The 10,992-nt window shown below is 37.8% G+C and overlaps 1 non-coding gene across 1 annotated transcript; it reads right to left on the bottom strand.

Moving 5' to 3' along the window:
* Positions 1 to 660: 660 nt before the first annotated feature.
* Positions 661 to 768, bottom strand: LOC148577830 (small nucleolar RNA R71). The gene has a single exon (XR_015903778.1). It is a non-coding gene; the product is annotated as a small nucleolar RNA R71 (small nucleolar RNA).
* Positions 769 to 10,992: the final 10,224 nt, after the last annotated feature.

The following is a 10,992-nucleotide window of genomic DNA, read 5'->3' as shown; positions in this document are numbered from 1 at the left end:
ATCTTCAAGTTGTTCTTGATGATCTTCAAGTTATTTTTCATATGTATTTTCAATTTGTTAGTGTCTAAACATTGAAAATTTCTAAGTTTGGTGTCTTGCATGTGTGTCTTTTCTTAAAAATTTTCCAAAATAAGTTCTTGGTGTTCATCTTGACATTCAAAGTGTTCTTGGTGTTCATCTTGACATTCAAAGTGTTCTAGCATGCATCATGTGTTTTGATCTTAAATTCTCAAATTTTGCATTATTTTTATGTTTTTCTCTTTCTTCATTAAAAATTCAAAAATAAAAAAATATCTTTCCCTTATTTCACTCATAAATTTTGAAAATTTGAATTGATTTAGTCATAAAGTTTTAAAATTTAATTATTTCTTATTAGTCAAGTCAAATTTTCAATTAGTTTCTCTAATGCAGCAGAATTGCAAGTATCATGGACTTCCATTGGAAGATCCTCATCAGTTTTTAGCTGAGTTCTTGCAAATCTGTGACACTGTTAAGACTCATGGGGTTGACCCTGAGATCTACAAACTTATGCTTTTCCCTTTTGCTGTAAGAGACAGAGATAGGACATGGTTGGACTCACAACCTAAGGACAGCCTGAACTCTTGGGAAAAGCTAGTCAATGCCTTCTTGGCAAAGTTCTTTCCACCTCAAAAATTATGTAAGCTTAGAGTAGAAGTCCAAACCTTCATACAGAAGGAAGGCGAATCCCTCTATGAAGCTTGGGAAAGATACAAGCAATTGATCAGAAGGTGTCCTTCTGGTATGCTTTCAGAATGGAGCATCATATGCATATTCTATGATGGTCTGTCTGAACTGTCCAAGCTGTCATTGGACAACTCTACAGGTGGATCTCTTCATCTGAAGAAGACGCCTGAAGAAGCTCAGGAACTAATTGAAATGGTTGCAAATAACCAATTCATGTATACTTCTGAAAGAAATCCTGTGAATAATAGGACAACTCAGAAGAAAGGAGTTCTTGAAATTGATACTCTGAATGCCATATTGGCTCAGAACAAAATATTGACTCAGGAAGTCAATATGATTTCTCAGAGTCTGAATGGATTGCAAGCTGCATCCAACAGTACTAAAGAAGCATCTTCTGAAGAAGAAGCTTATGATCCTAAGAACCCTGCAATGGTAGAGGTGAATTACATGGGAGAACCCTATGGAAACACCTATAATCCTTCATGGAGAAATCATCCAAATTTCTCATGGAAGGACCAACAGAAGCCTCAACAAGGCTTCAACAATAATGGTGGAAGAAATAGGTTTAGCAATAGCAAGCCTTTTCCATCATCTTCTCAGCAACATACAGAGAATTTTGAACAGAGCCATTTTGGCCTGGCAACCGTAGTCTCTGATCTATCCAAGATCACACTAAGTTTCATGAATGAAACAAGGTCCTCCCTTAGAAATTTGGAGGCACAAGTGGGTCAGCTGAGTAAGAAGATTACTGAAACTCCTCCCAGTACTCTCCCAAGCAATACAGAAGAAAATCCCAAGAGAGAGTGCAAGGCCATAACCATAACCAACATGGCCGAACCTAGAGAGAGTGAGGAGGACGTGAGTCCCAGTGAGAAAAGCCTCATGGGACGTCCTCTGGACAGAAAGGAGTTTCCCTTTGAGGAACCAAAGGAATCTGAGGCTCATACAGAGATCATAGGGATTCCATTGGATCTCCTTCTGCCATTCATGAGCTCTGATGAATATTCTTTCTCTGAAGAGGATGAAGACATCACTGAAGAGCAAGTTGCTAAGTATCTAGGAGCAATCATGAAGTTGAATGCCAGGTTATTTGGTAATGAGACTTGGAAGGATGAACCCCCCTTGTTCACCAATGAATTGAATGCATTAATGAGGCAGACATTACCTCAGAAGAAACCGGATCCCAGAAAATTCTTCATACCTTGTACCATAGGCACCATGACCTTTGAGAAGGATCTATGTGACCTAGGGTCAGGGATAAACCTCATGCCCCTCTCTGTAATGGAGAAACTGGGGATCTTTGAGGTACAAGCTACAAGAATCTCACTAGAGATGGCAGACAAATCAATGAAACAGGCTTATGGACTAGCAGAGGATGTGCTAGTGAAGGTTGAAGGCCTTTACATCCCTGCTGATTTCATAATCCTAGACACTGGAAAGGATGAGGATGAATCCATCATCCTTGGTAGAACCTTTCTAGCCACAGCAAAAGCTGTGATTGATGTTGATAGAGGAGAGTTGGTCCTTAAGTTGAATAAGGACTACCTTGTATTCAACACTCAAGGTTCTCCTTCTGTAACCATGGAGAGGAAGCATGAAAAGCTTCTCTCAATACAGAGTCAAACAAAACCCCCACATTCAAACTCTAAGTTTGGTGTTGAGAGGCCACAACCAAACTCTAAGTTTGGTGTTGAGAGGCCCCAACCCTGCTCTGATTATCTGTGAGGCTCCATGAGAGCTCACTATCAAGCTATTGACATTAAAGAAGCGCTTATTGGAAGGCAACCCAATGATATTTAATTATATATATTTATTTTTTCATTGTTATTTTATGTTTTCTGTAGGTTGATGATCATGTGAAGTCACAAAAACAACTGAAAAATCAAAAACAGAATGAAAACCAGCATTAAAAATAGCTCACCCTGGAGGAAGAGCTTACTAGCGTTTAAACACCAGTAAGAAGCATCAGACTGGCGTTTAACGCCAGAAAGAAGCATCAAGCTGGCGTTAAACGCCAGAAACAAGCACCAGACTGGCATTAAACACCAGAAACAAGCACCAAGTTGGCGTTTAATGCCAAGAAAGGGAGAAAAGCTGGCGTTCAACGCCAGAAACAAGCAGCAGTCTGGTGTTAAATGCCAGGATTGCACTCTAATGGTATTTTACATGCCTAAATAGAGCAGGGATGATAAGTCCTTGACCCCTCAGGATCTGTGGACCCCACAGGATCCCCACCTACCTCAACTCACACCTTTTCATAACACTTTTCCTAAATACCCTTTACCAATCACCTCCACTCTTCCCCAAAAATCCCACCTACCTCCAATTCAAAATCCTTTCCCTCCCAAACCCAACCCTATTACACGAAACCTATCCCTCCCCCCACCCCTATATAAACCCCTCACCACTCCTTCATTTTCACACATTATAACCACTACTTCTACCCCTTGGCCGAACCACATATCTCCCTCCATCTCCTCCAATTTCTTCTTCTTCTACTACTTTCTTTCTTCTTTTGCTCGAGGACGAGCAAACCTTTTAAGTTTGGTGTGGTAAAAGCGTTGCTTTTTGTTTTTCCATAACCATTTATGGCAGCTAAGGCCGGAGAAACCTCTAGAAAGAGGAAAGGGAAGGCAAAAGCTTCCACCTCCGAGTCATGGAAGATGGAGATATTCATCTCAAAGGTCCATCAAGACCACTTCTATGAAGTTGTGGCCAAGTCATTTGTACCCTATGCAATTCAGCTGGAATTGTCATAGAGGAAGATATCCTCATTGAAGGAGACAAGCCCATCACTAAAAAGAGGATGGAGCAAACAAGAGAGCCCACTCATGGACCTCAACAAGAGCATGAGAAATTTCCTCATCATGAAATCCCTGAGATGTCTCAAGGGATGCACTTTCCTCCACAATACTATTGGGAGGAAATTAGCACCTTCCTAGGAGAATTAAGTTCCAACATGGGACAACTAACGGTGGAGCACCAAGAGCATTCCATCCTCCTCCATGAAATTAGAAAGGATCAAAGAGCTATAAGAGAGGAGCAACAAAGGCTAGGAAGAGACATTGAGGAGCTAACGCACTCCATAAGATCTTCAAGAGGAAGAACTAGCCGCCATCACTAAGGCGGACCCGTTCTTTAATTTCCTTGTTCTTTATTTTTCCGTTTTTCGTTTACTATGCTTTATGTTTATTTATGTTTGTGTCTTTATTACATGATCATTAGTTTTTAAGTGTCTATGTCTTAAAGCTATGAATGTCCTATGAATCCATCACCTTTCTTAAATGAAAAATGTTTTAATTACAAAAGAACAAGAAGTACATGAATTTTAAATTCATCCTTGAAATTTGTTTAATTATTTTGATGTGGTGACAATACTTTTTGTTTTCTGAATGAATGCTTGAACAGTGCATATGTATTTTGAATTTGTTGTTTATGAATGTTAAAATTGTTGGCTCTTGAAAGAATAATGAAAAAGGAGAAATGTTATTGATAATCTGAAAAATCATAAAATTGATTCTTGAAGCAAGAAAAAGCAGTGAAGAACAAAGCTTGCGAAAAAAAAAGAAAGAAAAAGAAAAAGCAAGCAGAAAAAGCCAAAAGCTCTTTAAACCAAAAGGCAAGAGCAAAAAGCCAATAACCCTTTAAACTAAAAGGCAAGGGTAAAAGGATCCAAGGCTTTGAGCATTAATGGATAGGAGGGCCTAAAGGAATAAAATCCTGGCCTAAGCGGCTAAACAAAGCTGTCCCTAACCATGTGCTTGTGGCGTGAAGGTGTCAAGTAAAGAGCTTAAGACTGAGCAGTTAAAGTTATAATCCAAAGCAAAAAGAGTGTGCTTAAGAACCCTTGACACCTCTAATTGGGGACTCTAGCAAAGCTGAGTCACAATCTAAAAAGGTTCACCCAGTTATGTGTCTGTGGCATTTATGTATCCGGTGGTAATACTGGACAACAAAATGCTTAGAGCCACGGCCAAGACTCGTAAAGTAGCTGTGTTCAAGAATCAACATACTGAACTAGGAGAATCAATAACACTATCAGAATTCTGAGTTCCTATAGATGCCAATCATTCTGAACTTCAAAGGATAGAGTGAGATGCCAAAACTATTCAGAGGCAAAAAGCTACTAGTCCTGCTCATCTAATTGGAACTAAGTTTTATTGATATTTTTGAATTTATAGTATATTCTCTTCTTTTTATCCTATTTGATTTTCAGTTGCTTGGGGACAAGAAACAATTTAAGTTTGGTGTTGTGATGAGCGGATAATTTATACGCTTTTTGGCATTGTTTTTAGGTAGTTTTTAGTATAATTTAGTTATTTTTACTATGTTTTTATTATTTTTATGCAAAATTCACATTTCTGGACTTTAATATAAGTTTGTGTATTTTTCTATGATTTCAGGTATTTTCTGGCGAAAATTGAGGGACTTGAGCAAAAATCTGATTCAGAGGCTGAAAAAGGACTGCAGATGCTGTTGGATTCTGACCTCCCTGCACCCGAAGTGGATTTTCTGGAGCTACAGAAACTCAATTGGGGTGGTCTGAATTGCGTTGGAAAGTAGATATCCAGGGCTTTCCAGCAATATATAATAGTCCATACTTTGCTCATGTTTTGACGACTCAAACTGGCGTTCAAATGCCAACTTCCTGCCCTATTCTGAAGTTAAACGCCAAAACAGGTTACAAACCAGAGTTAAACGCCACAAACAGGCTGCAACCTGGCGTTTAACTCCAAGAGAAATCTCTACACATGTAAAGCTCAATGCTCAGCCCAAGCACACACCAAGTGGGCCCCGGAAGTGGATTTCTGCATCATTTACTCATTTTTGTAAACCCTAGTTACTAGTTTAGTATAAAAACTACTTTTAGTGATTTATTTCACATCTTTGGATCATTTTTTAGATCTTTGGACGTTTAGTCCTTAGACCTATCTTTAGATCATTTTTGAGACTATCTTTGTATCACTTTTGATCTCTTGATCAGTTTTATGCTATCATAGATCATTGTACACGTTTGGAGGCTGGCCTCACGGCCATGCCTAGACCTTTCACTTATGTAGTTTCAACGGTGGAGTTTCTACACCCCATAGACTAAGGTGTGGAGTTCTACTATTCCTTATGAATTAATGCAAAGTACTATTGTTTTTCTATTCAACTCAAGCTTATTCTTATTCTAAGATATTCATTCGCACACAAGAATATGATGAATGTGATGATCAAGTGACACTCATCACCATTCTCACTTATGAATGCATGCCTGACAAACACTTTCGTTCTACATGAAAACAAGCTTGAATTCATATCTCTTAGCCTCCTGGTTCACGATCAGAGTCTTCGTGGTATAGGCTAGAATTATTGGCGGCCATTCCTGAGATCTGAAAAGTCTAAACCTTGTCTGTGGTATTCTGAGTAGGATCTGGGAAGGGATGACTGTGACGAGCTTTAAACTCGCGAGTGTTGGGCGTAGTGACAGACGTAAAAGGATCAATGGATCCTATTCCAACATGAGTGAGAAGCGACAGATGATTAGCCGTGTGGTGACAGCGCATTTGGACCATTTTCACTGAGAGGACGGACGGTAGCCATTGACAACGGTGATCCCCCAACATACAGCTTGCCATGGAAATGAGTATGAATGATTGAATGAAGACAGTAGGAAGCAGAGGTTCAGAAGGAACAAAGCATCTTCATACGCTTATCTGAAATCCCACCAATGAATTATATAAGTATTTCTATCTTATTTTATATTTTATTTATATTTTAATTCTCAAAAATTCATAACCATTTGAATCTGCCTGACTGAGATTTACAAGATGACCATAGCTTGCTTCAAGCCGACAATCTCCATGGGATCGACCCTTACTCACGTAAGGATTATTACTTGGATGACCCAGTGCACTTGCTGGTTAGTTGTGCGAAGTTGTGAAGAAGAAGTGAGATTACGATTGTGTATACCAAGTTGTTGACGCCATTGATATCACAATTTCATGCACCAATAGCTTTGATAGCATTCAACTTAAACTCATCCTCATTGACTCTCAGGGTTACCTCCCCTTTTTGGACGTCAATGAGGGTTCGTCCAGTTGCTAGGAAAGGTCTTCCTCGAATGAGAGTTGCACTCTTGTGCTCCTCCATTTCCAGCACTACAAAGTCAGTGGGAAAGGCAAATGGCCTAACCTTGACAATCATGTCCTCAATTACGCCTGATGGAATTTTAATGGAGCCATCAGCAAGTTGGAGACATATTCGGGTTGGTTTGACTTCTTCAGTCAAACCAAGCTTTCTGATAGTGGTTGCAGGTATCAGGTTGATACTTGCCCCAAGATCACATAAAGCTGTCTTGGTACAAGCATCCTCTAATGTGCATGGTATCATGAAGGTTCTGGGATCTTTAAGCTTCTCTGGTAAGCTTTTTAAAATGAATGTACTACATTCTTCAGTGAGAAAAACTTTTTCAGTCTCCCTCCAATCCTTCTTATGATTTAAGATCTCTTTCATGAACTTAGCATAAGAGGGTATTTGCTCAAGTGCCTTTGCAAACGGAATCTTTATTTCAAGAGTCCTGAGATAGTCTACAAAGTGGGCAAATTGTTTATCCTGTTCTGCTTGGCGGAGTTTCTGAGGATAAGGCATCTTGGCTTTATATTCTTCAACCTTAGTTGCTGCAGGTTTATTTCCTACAGAAGTGGTTAGAGATGCTTGCTTAAGGGGGTTGTTATCAGCACTTGCAGGTGTCTGATCCCTCATTGGCGTTTGAACGCCAGAATTGGGTACTTTTTGGGCGTTCAACGCCAGATTGCCACCCTTTTCTGGCGTTTGAACGCCAGAATTGGCCATCCACTGGGCGTTCAACGCCAACTTCTGACCCTTTTCTGGCGTTTGAACGCCAGAATCATTCCTCTCTGGGCTCTTATTGTCCTCAGAGGGATTTTGGGCAGTAGTTTGGTCATCCTCTGTTAGATGTTCCTTTCTTGGCTTCTTGTTGCTTTGAGTTGAGACATTCAATGTCTTTCCACTCTTTAAATGAACAGCTTGGCATTCTTCTGTTATCTGTTTAGATAACTGCTGTCTTGTCTGATTCAATTATTTTTCCATATTCTGGTTAGCATCTTTGGTTTCTTGTAGCATCTCTTTAAATTTTGCTAACTATTTTGTTACAGAAAATAGTTGCTGATTGAGTTCAGCAATTTGTTCTAGAGGACTAAGTTCAGTGGATGCTGCCTCAGCCTCTTCTTTCATGGAGATCTCACCACTTGAGTACAGGTGCTGATTTCTGGCAACTGTATCAATGAGCTCTTGAGCCTCTTCAATTGTCTTTCTCATATGTATAGATCCACCAGCTGAGTGGTCTAGAGACATCTGGGCCTTTTATGTAAGCCCATAGTAAAAGATGTCTAACTGCACCCATTCTGAAAATATTTCAGAGGGTATTTCCTTAGCATCTCTCTGTACCTCTCCCAGGCATTATAAAGAGATTCATTATCCTCTTGTTTAAAGCCTTGGATGTCCAGCCTTAGGTGTGTCATCCTTTTTGGAGGAAAATATTGATTCAGGAATTTGTCTGATAACTGTTTCCATGTTCTTATGCTTGCTGTGGGTTGGTTATTTAACCACCTCTTAGCTTGATCTTTTACAGTAAATGGAAACAGTAATAATCTATAGACATCCTGATCTACTTTCTTATCACGTACTGTGTCAGCATTTTGTAAGAACTGTGCCAGAAACTCAGTAGGTTCTTCTTGTGGAAGACCGTGATACTGGCAATTTTGCTGCACCATGATAATGAGCTGAGGGTTTGGCTCAAAATTGCTGGCTCTGAAGGGGGGTATACAGATACTACTCCCATATGAAGCAGTAGTGGGGTTAGCATATGACCCCAGAATCCTTCTGGACTGTTCATTTCCACTTGGGTCCATGATGGATAAAGGGAGATGATGTGGATTGTAAATAAAAATTTTATTTCCTTTTTTTTTAAATTAAAGAAATTAAAATAAAGTAAATAAAAAAAATGATGCAAGTTTCAAAAATTAAGAAAAGAAAAAGAAATAAAAGAAATTAGAAAACTAAATTAATTAATTAATTAAAAAGATTTGAAAATTTTTTGGTGTGGATTTTCGAAAAAAATGAGGAGAGAGAAAGTGGTTAGGAAGTTTTGAAAAAGATTTAAAAAGATAAATTTCTAAAATTGAAATTTTGACTTGACTAACAAGAAACTACCAAATTTAAAAAATTTTGACTAAGTCAACTTAAGGAATTCGAAAATGATGAGTAAATAAAGGAAAAGATATTTTCTTTTGAATTTAATGAGGAAAGAGAAAAACAATAAAATGACACCAAACTTAGAATTTTTAGATCAAAACAAAGAAAACAAACAAGAAAACTTTGAATGTCAAGATGAACACCAAGAACACTTTGAAGATTAAGATGAACACCAAGAACAAATTTTGAAAATTTTTAAGGAAGTAAGGACACAAAAAATACCAAACTTAAAAATTTTTTATACTTTGGACACTAATAATTCGAAAATGTATAAGATAAACAACAAAAGACACCAAACAAGAAAATTTAAAGATCAAATAAGGAAAATTATCAAGAACAATTTGAAGATCAAGAAAGAACTAAGAAGATGTAATTAAAAATATGAAGAAAAAAAAAACATGCAATTCGAAAAATTGAAGGAAAATAAAAACATGCAATTGACACCAAACTTAAAACATGAAACTATACTCAAACAGAAGACTCAATTATTAGTTTATTAGTTTTTATTTATTTATTAAAAATTTTCGAAAAAAATTAGAAAAATAAAACAAGAGTTTTAAAATTTTAACAAAAACAATAATAAAAGACTCAAGGAAAAATTGAAGATTAATAAAGAAAAATAAGATTTTTGAAAAGAAAATAAAAGACTCAAATTTAGTGACTCTAAACCAAAAAAGATAAATTTTTCCTAATCTAAGCAACAAGATGAACCGTCAGTTGTCCAAACTCGAACAATCCCCGGCAACGGCGCCAAAAACTTAGTGCACGGAATTGCAATCACACCTTTGCAACTGCGCACAACTAACCAGCAAGTGTAATGGGCCGTCCAAGTAATACCTTACGTGAGTAAGGGTCAATCCCACGGAGATTGCCGGCTTGAAGCAAGCTATGGTTATCTTGTAAATCCTAGTCAGGAGATTAATGATAAAAATGATTTTGTTTATGAAAAGTTGAGATAGAACGAGAGTGGTTGTCAAGCACGCGTTCATAAAGTTGAGAATGATGATGAGTGTCACGGATCATCATATTCTTTATATTGAAGTACGAGTGAGTATCTTTGAACAGAATCAAGCGTGATCGAAAAGAAAATAATAGTAATTGCATTAATCCATTGAGACACAGTAGAGCTCCTCACCCCCACCTATAGAGTTTAGAGACTCATGCTGTAAAAGATACAATATGAGATGTAAAATATCATCCGTCCCCCAAAATGAATCTCTAAAAGTAGTTTTTATACTAAACTAGTAACTTAGGTTTACAGAAAATGAGTAACTAAGTGCAGAGAGTGCAGAAATCTACTTCCGGAGCCTACTTGGTGTGTGCTTGGGCTGAGCATTGAGCTTTACACGTGCATAGGCCTTTTCTGGAGTTAAACGCCAGCTTGGATGCCATTTTGGGCGTTTAACTCCACTTCTGGCGTTTTACGCTAGAAAAAGGTCTCTGGCTGGCGTTGAACGCCAGTTTGGGCCATCAAATCTCGGGCAAAGTATGGACTATTATATATTGCTGGAAAGCCCAAGATGTCTAATTTCCAACGCAAGTAAGAGCGTGCCAATTGGGCTTCTTTAGCTCCAGAAAATCCACTTCGAGTGTAGGAGGGTCAGAATCCAATAGCATTTGTAGTCCTTTCTCAGCCTCTGAATCAGATTTTTGCTCAGGTCCCTCAATTTCAGTCAGAAAAGACCTGAAATTATAGAAAAACACACAAACTCATAGTAAAGTCCAGAAATGTGATTTTTGCATAAAAACTAATAAAAATATAATAAAAAGTAACTAAAACATACTAAAAACTATGTAAAAACAATGCCAAAAAGCATATAAATTATCCGCTCATCACTCACCATATCAATCCAAATTTCATTTCAACCAACATAATCAAACATAACCAAAAATCAAATTAATAATACAAAATTGAACTAAAGGAAATCCTCAACCTTCAAAACAACTTCATTCTAAATCAGTTTTGTTTCATAAATCTCATTTCTCACTTAACCAAAATCTTTGAACTAACTTCAAAATCATTTCAAG

The sequence above is a fragment of the Arachis ipaensis genome, chromosome B1 (assembly GCF_059453495.1).
Source record: "Arachis ipaensis isolate K30076 ecotype BB chromosome B1, ASM5945349v1, whole genome shotgun sequence".
Classification (NCBI taxonomy): Eukaryota; Viridiplantae; Streptophyta; class Magnoliopsida; order Fabales; family Fabaceae; genus Arachis; species Arachis ipaensis.
The sequence above is the reverse complement of the archived record's forward strand: the minus strand, read 5'-3'. Positions and strand labels throughout refer to the sequence as shown.